The sequence below is a fragment of the Thalassophryne amazonica genome, chromosome 10 (assembly GCF_902500255.1).
Source record: "Thalassophryne amazonica chromosome 10, fThaAma1.1, whole genome shotgun sequence".
Lineage (NCBI taxonomy): Eukaryota > Metazoa > Chordata > Actinopteri > Batrachoidiformes > Batrachoididae > Thalassophryne > Thalassophryne amazonica.
The window spans coordinates 103578181-103592591 of record NC_047112.1 but is presented as its reverse complement, the minus strand read 5'-3'; the positions used below and the strand labels follow the sequence as shown (position 1 = coordinate 103592591).

The following is a 14411-nucleotide window of genomic DNA, read 5'->3' as shown; positions in this document are numbered from 1 at the left end:
CTATTTGTTGTTCCTATGCAATTGCAAAATTGCGCATTCAATCTTGTGCAAAATTGCACATTCAATCTTGTGCAAAATGCGCATTCAATCTCGTACATTTTGTATACATACAGTACTTGTTATGAGGTTCAGCATAACGTCAGCAGACACTAAGTGGAACTATACATAGCCAGGCGTTAGACACTGTCTAACGCCTGGCTATGTATAGTTCCACTTAGACACTGTCTAACGCCTGGCTAATAGACACACGCTGTTAAAATGCAACAGTACTTGCTAATGCTAACCTAAGACACTTAATAATCAAGATTTGCGGTTTGCATTAAACTAAACTTACCTGAAGAGGAACGGCTGCTGTCATCGTCATCATCGGTGATGTGCAACGCCACACTAGCAGGGCTGGGAGTGGGACTTTCTTCAATTTGCCCTGCAGCTCCTGCTGCCGAAGTGCTGGGCCGTGAAACGTCGCGCAGTTTATCAAACACCGTGCATTGTTCAGCTTTCAAATAAACTCCGTGACTGGCCAGATGTTTCATCAAATTTGATGTGTTACCTCCCTTACATGCAATTGTTTTCTGAGATCTGTGGCACGTCGCAGAGTCGTTGCCCTTGGGTGTAAAATGAAGCCAAACTTTGGAGCGTTTCGCCTTCGGCATTTTTATTGATCCTTTTGCTATCAGTTCTCATCAGCTAATGTGGCGCTGACGTCACGCAGGTTGACGCCGGAACACTGTGGTCGGTCGCCCCCTTTCAGCTCATGAAAAAAAAAGTCAGGCACCAAAATGAAGCACCGAAATTTTCATTCTTATTCGGTCTTGTTACTACCATTTACGTCGGAACCGGTGCTCTATTGGCACCGCGTTTCGGTACCCAACCCTACACATAGCTGACAGTTTGTAACATAGTTCATCAGTCAGTTTTGCACCAGTATTGTACATCACAAATGTCAATAGCAAACTACATCCTCTTGGAGGTTGTTCTTTTCTTAAGCGGTGAGGATTCCGGTCTTGTGATTTATTCATAAATGACTCTTCAGGAGATTTTTTGTTTTTTTTCTGTGTTGTTGAAAAACCCCAGTCAACTTAATTAGCACCTAGACTTGGTCTTTGAAACACCTAACTATAAGTATTATTTCCTGCAATCCACGTGTTCCCACTTCTCATCATTTTGCTTCACCTCATATCTTTAGAAAGACTGCTTCTGTCAGAATGAACAAATATCAATGAAACTGAGGAGGGGGGTTTCTTGTGCGCGCTTCCTTTGGCTACCTGTACAGTCCTCTGACAGTTACGTCTTAACATCAAGTGTTCCTGTCAGAAATGAAAGGCAGCAAATAACACATCAAAGTGGAAGATGGTACCACACTCATTTTAATTCTTTAGCCTGCGCAGGTAGGTGAAGCAAAAAGCCATCCTGTTGTGTCTTGAGTGTTGGGAGTGAAAAGGAGCTCCAGGATAATGTTTGTCAGATGAGGCCGTTTAATGATAGCTTGATGTGATGTTTGATCCATTCAAGTCAATTGTGTAGCCCCTCTTGCTCAGTGTATTCCCCTTCCAAATCAGCTTTACTTTGTTGACTTTGCCTGAATCTGTTCCAACAGCAAAGACATTCATTAGCTAGCTATCTGAGCGTGACATACTTGCTATAGGCCAGCAATGAGCAATGGTTGTTTAGTCACCTCTATACTTTCTGGATTAACAGTTGGATCTAATTTAGAACCAAACAATCACTGAGACAATACTGTTTGACGTTTTTCGAGGCTAGGACTAATGTTTTCTCTAAGCTCTACTGTGTGTCAGTTACATTAGGGATAAATTGACCTAAATCATCAGTTAGATCCAGTATTTGTTTATCTGTGCATGGACAAAGTGCACAGTCAAAAGTACAATATAGTTAACTTCCTATTGGCTCTAGACTTGCAAAGGAAAGAACTTTTCAAAATGATCATTTTTGTGTGTTGTACAAACCTTGCTGTCACCTGAAGAGCAGACAACAAGTCTGATTGCCCAGTCTTCCTTTATGTCAGAATCTGTATTCAAATCATAATTGAAAGAAATTTTTAAGAAGCTGAGATATTCTTTCTTCATACAAGCCATGTTTCTCAAATGTACCCATTTATCTGCAGCAACCAGCTGAAATGTAGGTGTTCCCTTGACCTTTTCCAGTTATTGGAGTGCTAAACACTGAGGCACCTGCATCATTGCTCATGCACAGAGAAATGCAAGTGATACTCCTCATTTGACTCTCTCTGAGGAATGTGTGTTTGGCACAGTTATTCCAGCAGTACCCAAAGATCCTCCGAAGACACATCGTGCCAAAGACAGCCGGTATAGTTGTCTTTGTAATTTAATTGCTGTTATTTGGTGGAAGATTTAAGCTATGGGTTTTTTTTCCTTCATGGAAATTTGTCTGTGTAGTTTCTGTGAAGTTACAGTATGTCTGGACATCTTCTTTTGGCTGCTCTGGTTAGGCGTCACCACAATAGATCAACTCATTGCATTCTACCCTGTCCTCTGCATCTTTGTCACACCAACCACCTGCATGTCCTCCCTCAGCACATCCATAAACCTCTGGCCTCCTTATTGTCCTGCCTGGTGGCTCCATCCTCATCATCTTTCTCCCTATATACACTGGATGCCTCCTGTGCACATGTCCAAATCATCTCAGTTTCACCTTTCTGAGTTTGTCTCCAAACCATCCTACCTGTCTTACAGCAGTACAATGACCCAAAGCACACAGCCAAAATATCAAAGGAGTGGCTTCTGTGAATGTCCTTGAGTGGCCCAACCAGAGCCCAGACTTGAATCAGATTGAACATCTCAAAAGAGATCTGAAAATGGCTGTGCACAAGTTTTATGCCAGATGCCCTTACTTACTCAACTCCACATTACATGGACAAATATGGCAGGGGTGGGTTTGAACTGGGAAGCTTCCACTAACCACTTGGTCACCACCCCTGCATGATTCATAGCATAAAAATATGAAACAGAATGTGACTTTTTAATATTTTAAGACAGGTCAAGGTTAGCCATATTTGAACTTGTCCAAGGCCTGTGAATTTGAAGATTCTGGTAGTAATAGGATTGGATTTGTGCTGAGCACAGACACGTGGATGGACAGACTCAAAGCCTTCGCAATACCCGATGGCCATATTTGATGGCTTCAGGTAAAAGTGAATATTGAAATATATTTCAGCCAGATAAGGCTAAACAAAGTGAACAAGTACTTCCACAGACATACAGGTTAAGTGAACTGGGGATTCTAAATGAACTGTACTTGTGAGGAACATGCAGAGGACAGGGTGAGATGGAAATGACAGAGAAGCTTGAATCTTCAACCTGACTGGATTGCTTGACGCGAGGACGTATCGCTTCTAATTGCATAAACTTCCTCAGCTAAAATTCTTGCTCTGGTAGTTTGACTTCTGTCTTGACTCTTGTAGAAAAGAATAGATTGTTCTCTACATTTTAGCTGAGGAAGCTTCTGCGATTAGAAGCAAAACTTCCTCGTGTCAAGCAATCCAGTCCAGTCGAAGATTCAAGCTTCTCTATTATGGAAACCACCTGGACAACTGAGAACCTTCACAGAAACATTGAGATGGAAATGACTGGTCTAATGGAAGCAGCTGAAAGAAGAAGTGACTGAGGGTATGAATATGGTTTATCTGTCTGTATGGGTCCCTGTAGTCGGCATCCTGTCCAGGGTGTACACCATCTTTTGCCCTGTAACTGCTGGTATAGGCCCTTGATTGGCGTAAGCGAGCATAGAAAATGAATGTATGCATGGCTGAATTATTCAGATTAATACCCTGTCACGAAACCATGAACAATTAGTTACTATTTTTTTTCTCTGTAGGCATTTATGCAGTATCATTAATTAAAAGAAACCCAGATAAACATAAAACACACTTGGACATTATATTTATTTTTTATCTCTGCCCACCCACCTTGAAACATTCCAAACACCTATAGTTATGCTGAAACGTTTACATACCCTGGCAGAATTGTTTGTTTGTTTGTTTTTTGCCATTTTTCATTGAATATGAATGACTCGACCGGAAAAAGGTGCTTTGCCCTCTACAGGTCGGTGGAGTGTCCTTGCCTCAAGTGGAGGAGTTTAAGTATCTCGGGGTCTTGTTCACGAGTGAGGGACGGATGGAGCTTGAGATCGATAGACGGATCGGTGCAGCATCTGCAGTGATGCAGTCGCTCTGTCGGACCTTCGTGGTGAAGAGAGAGCTGAGTAGGGGGCAAAGCTCTCGATTTATCGATCGAGGTACGTTCCGATCCTCACCTATGGAAATGAGATTTGGCTCATGACCGAAAGAACGAGATCGCGAGTACAAGCGGCCGAGATGAGTTTCCTCCGCAGGGTGGCTGGGCGCTCCATTAGAGATAGGGTGAGGAGCTCAGTCACTCGGGAGGAGCTCGGAGTCGAACCGCTGCTCCTCCACGTCGAAAGGAGTCAGTTGAGGTGGCTCGGGCATCTTTTTTGGATGCCCCCTGGACGCCTCGCTGGAGAGGTGTTCTGGGCACATCCCATCGGGAGGAGGCCCCGGGGAAGACCCAGGACACGCTGGAGGGACTACGTCTCTCGGCTGGCTTGGGAACGCCTTGGGGTTCCCCCAGAGGAGCTGGGGGAGGTGTGTGTGGATCGGGAGGTCTGGGTGGCTTTGCTTGAGCTGCTACCCCCGCGACCCGACTTAGGATAAAGCGGTAGAAAATGGATGGATGCCATACTGTTTATATTTCTTCGTAATTTATGTAAATAAAGTAAGTAAGTAAGTAAACTTTATTTATATAGCTCTTTTCACAGACAGGGGTCACAAAGCGCTTTACAAGGTAAAACAATAAAAATATACAGTAAAAATACACACTCAGTACTAAAAGATTGGCCATGAAAAGCCTGTTTAAAAAGTAGAGTCTTTAGTTGCTTTTTGAACATCTCAACAGAGTCCAGGGATCGCAGGGACAGAGGGAGTTCATTCCAGAGACGAGGCGCTACGGCTTTAAAAGATCGGTCTCCTCGAGTTTTAAAGGAGGTTCGAGGAACCATCAACAGGTTCTGACCTAAAGATCTGAGGCTCCAGGCTGAGGTGTAAGACTGAATCAAGTCAGCAATGTAATCAGGAGCCTGACCATGTAGTACTCTGAAAGTCAAAACCAACCCCTGCAGGGCCAGGAGGGCGATAGATTAAGATACAGTAAAAAGAGTTTAAAGAGCCAACCTTTATTACTTGTGACTCAAAAGAAGAGAAATGTTCAGTGTCAATCACTCTGCATGTGTATCTGTCCTGATACACAGCAGCAAGACCTCCACCTCTACGAGAGAGGCGGGGCTTCCCGAGAACGCAGCAGCCGACAGGGCACAGTTCGTTTAAGTAAAAAAAACTCTCCGTCCTTCTGCCACGTCTCTGTGAGGAGTCCAAGTCCAAGCTGTCCCTGGTAAAGAGCTCGTTGAGAGAAAAAGCTTTATTTGCTATCGAGCGCGCATTCAGTAGACCAATCCGACTTGATGATGTCATCCCCTTCGAGTCAGCTGGACGGAGCGTGATTGGTCGCAGCCAGCTCCCACAGTCACGTGGTCCCCGGCTGTACCGGCAGATCAGCTGTTTCTCCGTTGTTGTTGTTGTTGGTGGTGGTGGGGCCTGAGGCCAAGATGAAAGCTGGGGAGACATCTGAGAGCACGAATGCCACAGAGCCGTTCTATCTCGTTGCCAGTGTCGCAGAGACTCTATACCAGTGTTCTGAGGGAGCGGTGGCTGTGACACAGCGATTTCATTCGCGTCCCGCTGAAGAGGAACCATTTGCAACCACCGGTAGCCTCGGTCCGAGCGGGAGAAACCGGCTGACCACATGACCCGTTTGATTACGCACTGCATGCCAGCCCTGCGCCCTCTCCTCCTCCTCGGGTTCTTCCTGGGATTGCCTGGGACGCGTAACAGCAGCAGTTATTCCGGGGAAGTGGGCGCGCACACAAACGGTGGGGGGAAAGTTTGTTTGTAGCTGTCTCTGTCATTAAAGCAGCGTTCCATAGACTCTTTGATGTTAAAAAGAGAGCTGCGATCATAAGTCCGGACAGCATAGGCACAGTTACTGGATACGAGGACTAACACAAAGGCATACGATGTGAAAGTCAATGCCAAAAACTGACATAAAAGTAGCCGAGCAGCGGCGAGCCCATACACAGGCGCCATCTTGTTGTCAGTCTTTGGGTTTTTCAAATAAAGTCCAAGTCATGTCACTTGACAAAGTTTGATGCAGATTGTGGATTTTGTGAACATTCTAATTTAATATTGAAAAGCCCCTTTGGTGTACATTTTGCATTATATCTCAATAAAATTTGTCTGTCACTCATTTTTCTGTTATGGTTTTATCTACACCACCAAAATTGGATGGAAGTTCCAATTTTATGCCTGTTTGTCTATCTTTCAGTTATCAGTCGGAAACCAAGTGCCAAAAAGCACTGAAAAATTGTGCGTAGCAGAGATAACCAATGTTCTGTGAAAATGATCTGAAAAGGATTTCAGAAACCGAAAATGCTGAAAAAAAATGACACCATGAAAAAAAAACTTCAGTTCAAGTGCATGAACTAACATAGTCCTGACATTACATCACATCTAATTTAGCTCATGAAAAGCCACTTCTAACAAGACTTTGACCTTGAAAATTTTTCCCAAGATTAAATTTTGTGGAATTAGAAACTAGAGTTGGTGGAGGTTTGCACTCCAAGAGCGTGATGCTCTAGTTTTTTTTTTCCTGTCCTTTTGTCATTTATCAAACGTGTTCCTTGTCAGTTGATGTTTGGCGCAGCTCAAAACAAAAGTGACGCGACATGCACAGTCAATTTTCAGTATTGACCACACAGACAATAACTTCACTGAAACATTTAGCATTTTAAAGCAGAAAACTCTGGCTCTCATGGAATCTTCAAAAAGCTCCTGACTGTATAAATCTAGGTGACCCTACAGTTAAATAATCTGTTTGGAAAATATTAAACTTGCATTCTCACTGGCTGAATCTATGGGCTGTTGTGTCGGAGTGCACGTTTTGAACAGAGAATGTATAGTGACGCAGCTGACCCTATGTTCTAGCCACAATAATGAGGTGTACTTTACATTATTGTGAAATATTTGTCTGTCTAAATTGATGCACACAAGTAAAATATAAATGCAATGTTTGCTCATATCTTAGGCAAATAGTTTGTTTTAGTGAGACACATTATTCCTTCAAATTCTGCACAATCTGTGATTTCTGTAGTAGTAATCTTGTAAAGTTTAGAATGATACTTGCTCATGGAATGACTAAAAAAAAATTATACACTTGGTTACTGAAAGCCAGCTGTAAGTAACCCTACTGTCTCTCAAAGCATTCACAAGTAAAAGTCTAGGTTTCTGTGAAATTGCACCTAACTCTTCATTTAAAACTGCATTTTGTTTTTAAGACATGTTGGCTTTGTTTTATATGAAATTTAATTTGGATATTTGAAATGACTAAATTCGAGATGTAGAGAAAAATAGAATACTTACTCATGATGCTGTCATTTTATCATTTATTGTGCAATTTTTTTATTGAATAATAATGTTATGACCCTGTAAGAGTGTTAGATTTTCTGTAGGGGTGGGACATTTTTGCCATTCTTCTAAATGTGTTTCTGTGTCTGAACATTGGCCTTTACAATCAAGTGAAGGTAGATGGTCTTTTGTCATTTGATACAGATTTGCTGAAAATGAGAATATTACAGCTCTGTTTATTGTTGATGGGAAAAACATTTTTATAATTCTGCTATCCACTGCATAGTTATGTGAGAGCTGGTGAAGGTTGGTTTGTGATATACAACTGTCAGTCAGTAATCTCCCGAGACTCGGATAAGATAAAATCCCTAGACGTGGCATCCTACCATTTGCAATATCAAGGAGCGCATACTCCAGTCATGCAAGCCAACCAATTCTATTTGATATATCCCAAGCCAATACAAGCTGTCAGTCAGCATTAAAGTCACATTCACATATTTACAGAAAAAGTTGTACTGCTGTCATTAGGGAGCAAAGGCCAACAACTCAAGTAAACTACTCAACATATGAATCTTTTTATGAACTTTTTACTTCAAGTGCTTCTTCAACAAACATGACTATTATCTAGTGGCATATTTTTTTCTTTGTTACTGTAGTGCTGAAATTCTGCTTTTTCTAAGAAGAACTTTGACAGTTTTAAAAACCTTACTTATGTTTTACATTTAATAACAAACTGTTAGGTTTATTCATACTGTTACAAATCAAAAATCCAACAATCAGGGGAAGCTGGATAAAATTAAAGAAGGGCTAGCTTGAATATAATTATTTTTTCTTTTTTTTTTTTTACACGAAGTGACCAGTCAAATCAGTCAGTTGAAGAAGCACAGTGACAGGGCAAAAACCAAAGTTAGCAGAGCATCAGCACCCCTGTCACGGAAGAAGGCAATTCAAGCACAGAGATGCTGGTGGAGGAACCCACCCAACCACAGAGACCTCTCAAGGAGGAGACGATCAAAGGGCACAGACAGAGTGTGAAGTGACCCAAAGCTGTTGAAAAAAGAGAGTGGGAAACAGTCATCAACAACCTGTCAAGAATCCTGCAGCAAGTGGGCAGTGCAGAGAAAAAGATGGAAAGGATGGATCAAATCAAATCAATTTTATTTATATAGCACCAAATCACAACAAACAGTTGCCCCAAGGCGCTTTATATTGTAAGGCAAGGCCATACAATAATTACGGAAAAACCCCAACGGTCAAAACGACCCCCTGTGAGCAAGCACTTGGTGACAGTGGGAAGGAAAAACTCCCTTTTAACAGGAAGAAACCTCCAGCAGAACCAAGCTCAGGGAGGGGCAGTCTTCTGCTGGGACTGGTTGGGGCTGAGGGAGAGAACCAGGAAAAAGACATGCTGTGGAGAGGAGCAGAGATCAGTCACTAATGATTAAATGCAGAGTGGTGCATACAGAGCAAAAAGAGAAAGACTCAGTGCATCATGGGAACCCCCCAGCAGTCTAAGTCTATAGCAGCATAACTAAGGGATGGTTGAGGGTCACCTGATCCAGCCCTAACTATAAGCTTTATCAAAAAGGAAAGTTTTAAGCCTAATCTTAAAAGTAGAGAGGGTGTCTGTCTCCCTAATCTGAATTGGGAGCTGGTTCCACAGGAGAGGAGCCTGAAAGCTGAAGGCTCTGCCTCCCATTCTACTCTTACAAACCCTAGGAACTACAAGTAAGCCTGCAGTCTGAGAGCGAAGCGCTCTGTTGGGGTGATATGGTACTATGAGGTCCCTAAGATAAGATGGGACCTGATTATTCAAAACCTTATAAGTAAGAAGAAGAATTTTAAATTCTATTCTAGAATTAACAGGAAGCCAATGAAGAGAGGCCAATAGGGGTGAGATATGCTCTCTCCTTCTAGTCCCTGTCAGCACTCTAGCTGCAGCATTTTGAATTAACTGAAGGCTTTTCAGGGAACTTTTAGGACAACCTGATAATAATGAATTACAATAGTCCAGCCTAGAGGAAATAAATGCATGAATTAGTTTTTCAGCATCACTCTGAGGCAAGACCTTTCTAATTTTAGAGATATTGCGCAAATGCAAAAAAAGCAGTCCTACATATTTGTTTAATATGCGCATTGAATGACATATCCTGATCAAAAATGACTCCAAGATTTCTCACAGTATTACTAGAGGTCAGGGTAATGCCATCCAGAGTAAGGATCTGGTTATGTTTCTACGATTTGTGGGGCCAAGTACAATAACTTCAGTTTTATCTGAGTTTAAAAGCAGGAAATTAGAGGTCATCCATGACTTTATGTCTGTAAGACAATCCTGCAGTTTAGCTAATTGGTGTGTGTCCTCTGGCTTCATGGATAGATAAAGCTGGGTATCATCTGCTTAACAATGAAAATTTAAGCAATGCTGTCTAATAATACTGCCTAAGGGAAACATGTATAAAGTGAATAAAATTGGTCCTAGCACAGAACCTTGTGGAACTCCATAATTAACCTTAGTCTGTGAAGAAGAGTCCCCATTTACATGAACAAATTGTAATCTATTAGATAAATATGATTCAAACCACCGCAGCGCAGTGCCTTTAATACCTATGGCATGCTCTAATCTCTGTAATAAAAGTTTATGGTCAACAGTATCAAAAGCAGCACTGAGGTCTAACAGAACAAGCACAGAGATGAGTCCACTGTCTGAGGCCATAAGATCATTTGTAACCTTCACTAATGCTGTTTCTCTACTATGATGAATTCTAAAACCTGACTGAAACTCTTCAAATAGACCATTCCTCTGCAGATGATCAGTTAGCTGTTTTACAACTACCCTTTCAAGAATTTTTGAGAGAAAAGGAAGGTTGGAGATTGGCCTATAATTAGCTAAGATAGCTGGGTCAAGTGATGGCTTTTTAAGTAATGGTTTAATTATGGTTTAATGGATAACATCATCTACCACTATAGAGAAGAGCGCTTTGGAGCGAACATAAAGAGAAGCGACAAAGTAACACCAGTAACAGCCAAATCCAGGAGGCAGCAAGAGATCGAAAGACAGTTCAGAGAAAGAAGGCAGCTGAGAAAGCAGTGGACAAGGCCACTGATGCAGAGAGAGATGATCACATGCTACTCCAGGGGGTCATCAAATGGCGATTGGCAGCCTTGCAAAGAGCAGAGAATTTGAGGAAACTTCACAGGAGGAAGGAATACACAAGAACACAATTCTGTAAAAATGCCTTCAAGTTCATCGAAGACCTTTTCTCTAAGGAAAAAAGCGGAACCCTGAAAACTTCAAAGCGGGAACTGGAAGAACATCTGGAAAAGGTCTACAGTGACACAAAGAGGCATGAACAGTTACTTATCCCATATGACATCCCACCTATTCAACCTCCTGAATTCAACTTGGAAGGAAGTGGAGAACACAGTACGGGCACAAGAGCAGCATCAGCCCATGGGCTGAATGGAGTACCGTATAAGCTTTACCGGAATGCACCAGGTGTTCTATGCTACTTTGGAGGCTCATGAAGATAGTGTGGGAGAAGGGTATAATTCCTACGGAGTGGCAAAGGGCTGGAGGTGTGCTTATTCCCAAGAAGAAGGATGCAACAGACATCAGTCAGTTCTGGCCAGTTTACCTTCTCAATGTTGAGGGGAAATCTTTTTCAGTGTGAAAGCACAGAGGCTGTCCACCTATCTGGAAAAGAACAAATATGTCGATACATCTATAAGAAGGCTGGCATTCCTGCATTCTCTGGTTGCTTGGAACACACCAGTGTGATCTAGCACCACATCCAAGCGGTGAAGAGGGACAAAGGGGTCCTCCATGTCACCTTCCTTGACCTGGCTAATGCCTTTGGATCAGTTCCCCATAACCTCCTCCGGGAGTCCTTCATATCTTTCCACATTCCAAGTGCTGCAACTAAAGAGGGACATCACCAACAGCCTGGAAAACATCAATTAGACCTTACTACCAGGAAGGTCTGGTGCCTGCAGATTGGACTTCTTCCTTAGGTGATATGGCCACTCACTGTCTTCTAGGTCCCAATAACAACTGTGAAAAAGATGGAGCGAACCATGACCTCATACATGAAGAACTGGCTCAGGGTCCCACACTGTCTGACTAACATCAGCCTCTATGGCAAAGGGGTCCTCGAACTGCCTGTCATGAGCCTCACTGAAGAGTACAAATGCTCTAAAGTGAGACTCCAGATGACTTTGAATGACTCTAGAAACCAGACCACCAGCAATGTTGCACCACCCCTGAAAACTGGATGGAAATGGACATCATCTGATGTGGTGCAGCAAGCTGTATCAGCCCTGAAGGCACAAGGACATCGTGGGGCATGTCCAACTGGGAAGAGGAGGCTTTGGTCTTGCAACAATCAAACCAATTTGGCGCAAGGCCTCCATATCAGAGAGGAGGAAAATGGTGGTGGAGGAGGTGCACCATCAGGAGGAGGCTGAAAGAAGCTCAAAGGCAGTCTTGCTTGCCAAGCAGGAACAATGAATGAGGTGGGAAGGCCTGGAGAGGAGAAAGCTCAGCTGGAGGGAGCTCTGGAAAATGGAGGCAAGCAACATCAGCTTCATCATAAGAGTTACCCTCTCCAGAAAAACCTCCACCAGTGGTATGGAGAGGACCTGTATGGAGAGGACCCAATCTGTGCCCTCTGCCCCACTCCAGTAACTCTCAAACACATCCTAACCGGTTGTAAGACCAGCCTCACACAAGAGGCTGGTCTACACCTGAAGACATAACCAGGTCCTCAACAGTATAGCAGCAGCTCTTGAGAGCAAGAGGAATTCCAACAATGCTAGTCTGAGAAGGACAGAAAACATCCATCCATCTCCCTACCAAACCAGATGATTGTAGCCACCACCCTCAGCAGAGAATTGGTACTTTGGTCCCCCTCACTGAAGTCTTTTTAAATTATAGAGCTTTCCATTCCATGGGAGAGTTCAACTGAAGAGCCCTATGAGTGCAAGAAACTGTGCTCCACAGAACTGGCAGCAGAGGCTGTACAGTGAGGATGGAATGCAGAAGTCTGTTCAGTTGAAGTGGGATGCAGAAGCTTTGTGGCTGCTGAAACACCTTGGTATACATGGAAAGGCTTTGCGACAGACAATCAGATCAGTCTCTGAAGTAGTTGAAAGAAGCAGTCAGTGGATATGGGTCAAGCGGAAGGACCCTTGCTGGGCTCCAAGAACAGCAGCAAGGGTCCTTCACGCTAATCCCTACACTCCACACCCAAGGTCAAAACAAAGTATATGGTCAGCTCCTTCATGGTCCCGTGAGCTGCACCATTTAAACAACTAGACAGTTTCATGATTGGCATGGGACACAAGCTCAGGCCTGACCACCCTATAGCTGGGCTCCTTTGATAAGGGTGTCTAGTGTTGCAAAGCCAAAACACCCTGAGATTGAAACATACACTACTGATGATGTGTCCCAAAATTCACGTCCTTTCCATGTCTGACAAACTGTTCCCTCACCACTCTCAATATTAAGGCAAACCTCATGTGACTGCAATCCATTGGCACAATGAACAGGTTACCATCACGTCCCATGTTTTATGATTATGATAAAACATAATAAAAACACACACCCACCCTTCTTATGAGTTATTTTTTGAAAATTAATAAATCAATAACATAAATTATAAAGAACGCATGTGATTGTCAGAAATTTTATGACATATGCATATGGGGCCCAAGATCCCACCATAATGTATCCATATTGCATTCCACGTGCAAGTGAGAAAAAGTAGGAGAGCATTTTAGCGAAGATGGGGGTGTTGTGCATGGCTCGGGCAGTGACTAAACATAATTAAACTAAAGGACCCAACTGTTAACAGGTTGTCAAAAGTGTGTAGTGGCCATTTTGAGAGATTTTCGAGCGGAGCTCATGGGTTCAAAACCAAAAAATGTGTTGAAAGACACTGCTGTCCCAACGTTATTTGACTTCAGTAAGTGTATAAATGCGGGGAGAGCCAGAGTCAATGTGAGGCTCGGAAACAGGAATCCCAGTCAAGAAAACCAAAGCCAGCTGTCGTTGTGAGCACAGAGACAACCAAGAACAGAGGTCTTTGCAGGAGGTGAGTCTCAAAAGTAGGCTATTTACTTATCACTCTGAGGACATGAATTCAAATACAAAATCTTAGTCTTACCTGTTTCTTTCAGTTCATAATCACAGCCTGAAGAAAACCTATCCACAAACCCATTCTTTTTGGAAAATGTCTGAAAATAGTTCTTTGTTGTGGCTGAAGAAATGTAGCGTTTCAAAAGAAGTCCATGTGTGTTTTCAGCCTGAACCAGAGTATGCCGGTGTTTTGTTCCACAACAAGAAAATTAACTTATTTTAAAAGTTAAAAGAGTCACAGCGCCGCACTTGTTCACATTAGCGTTTATCACAGGCATCAGTCGATTCTTCTTGCAATGAAAATAAATCCCATGATCCACCAAGACTAAAATAAAATGTAAAAAATGTTAAGTTACTCTGTTTGACATCCATGTGGAGGTGCCGAGGCCACGTGACAGGGTACGCGCGCTCGATGATGTGCTGGTCAATATTTACGCATATGTCACACTTCCGGTTTGAATGCACCACCTGTAGTGGCGATTTATTTTTGGCAAATTTGTTTAATGCAATAATTATTACAAGAAAATGTGAATGTTGATATTAACAACAAAAAATAAGTTTATCTAGCAGTTAGAATGATACCATTATACCAAAAACATAAAAAGAGGTCCACTTTAAACCCAGATAATTTCATGAAAGTGGAATCCTACAATAGTACACAAAGAAGGTAATTGTGAGTTTAAATACTTTTCAAAAACATTGATTTCAGAGAATCTTTCTCAGGTACCATTTGTCTTGAAGAACCCAACAATGGTATGAAACCAA

The 14411-nt window shown here is 42.6% G+C and overlaps 1 protein-coding gene across 5 annotated transcripts in view; it reads left to right on the top strand.

Annotated features, from left to right (window-relative positions):
- lpp (LIM domain containing preferred translocation partner in lipoma) overlaps positions 1–14411 on the top strand; it is a 489494-nt gene that overhangs the window by 117672 nt on the left and 357411 nt on the right. The window lies entirely within an intron of this gene.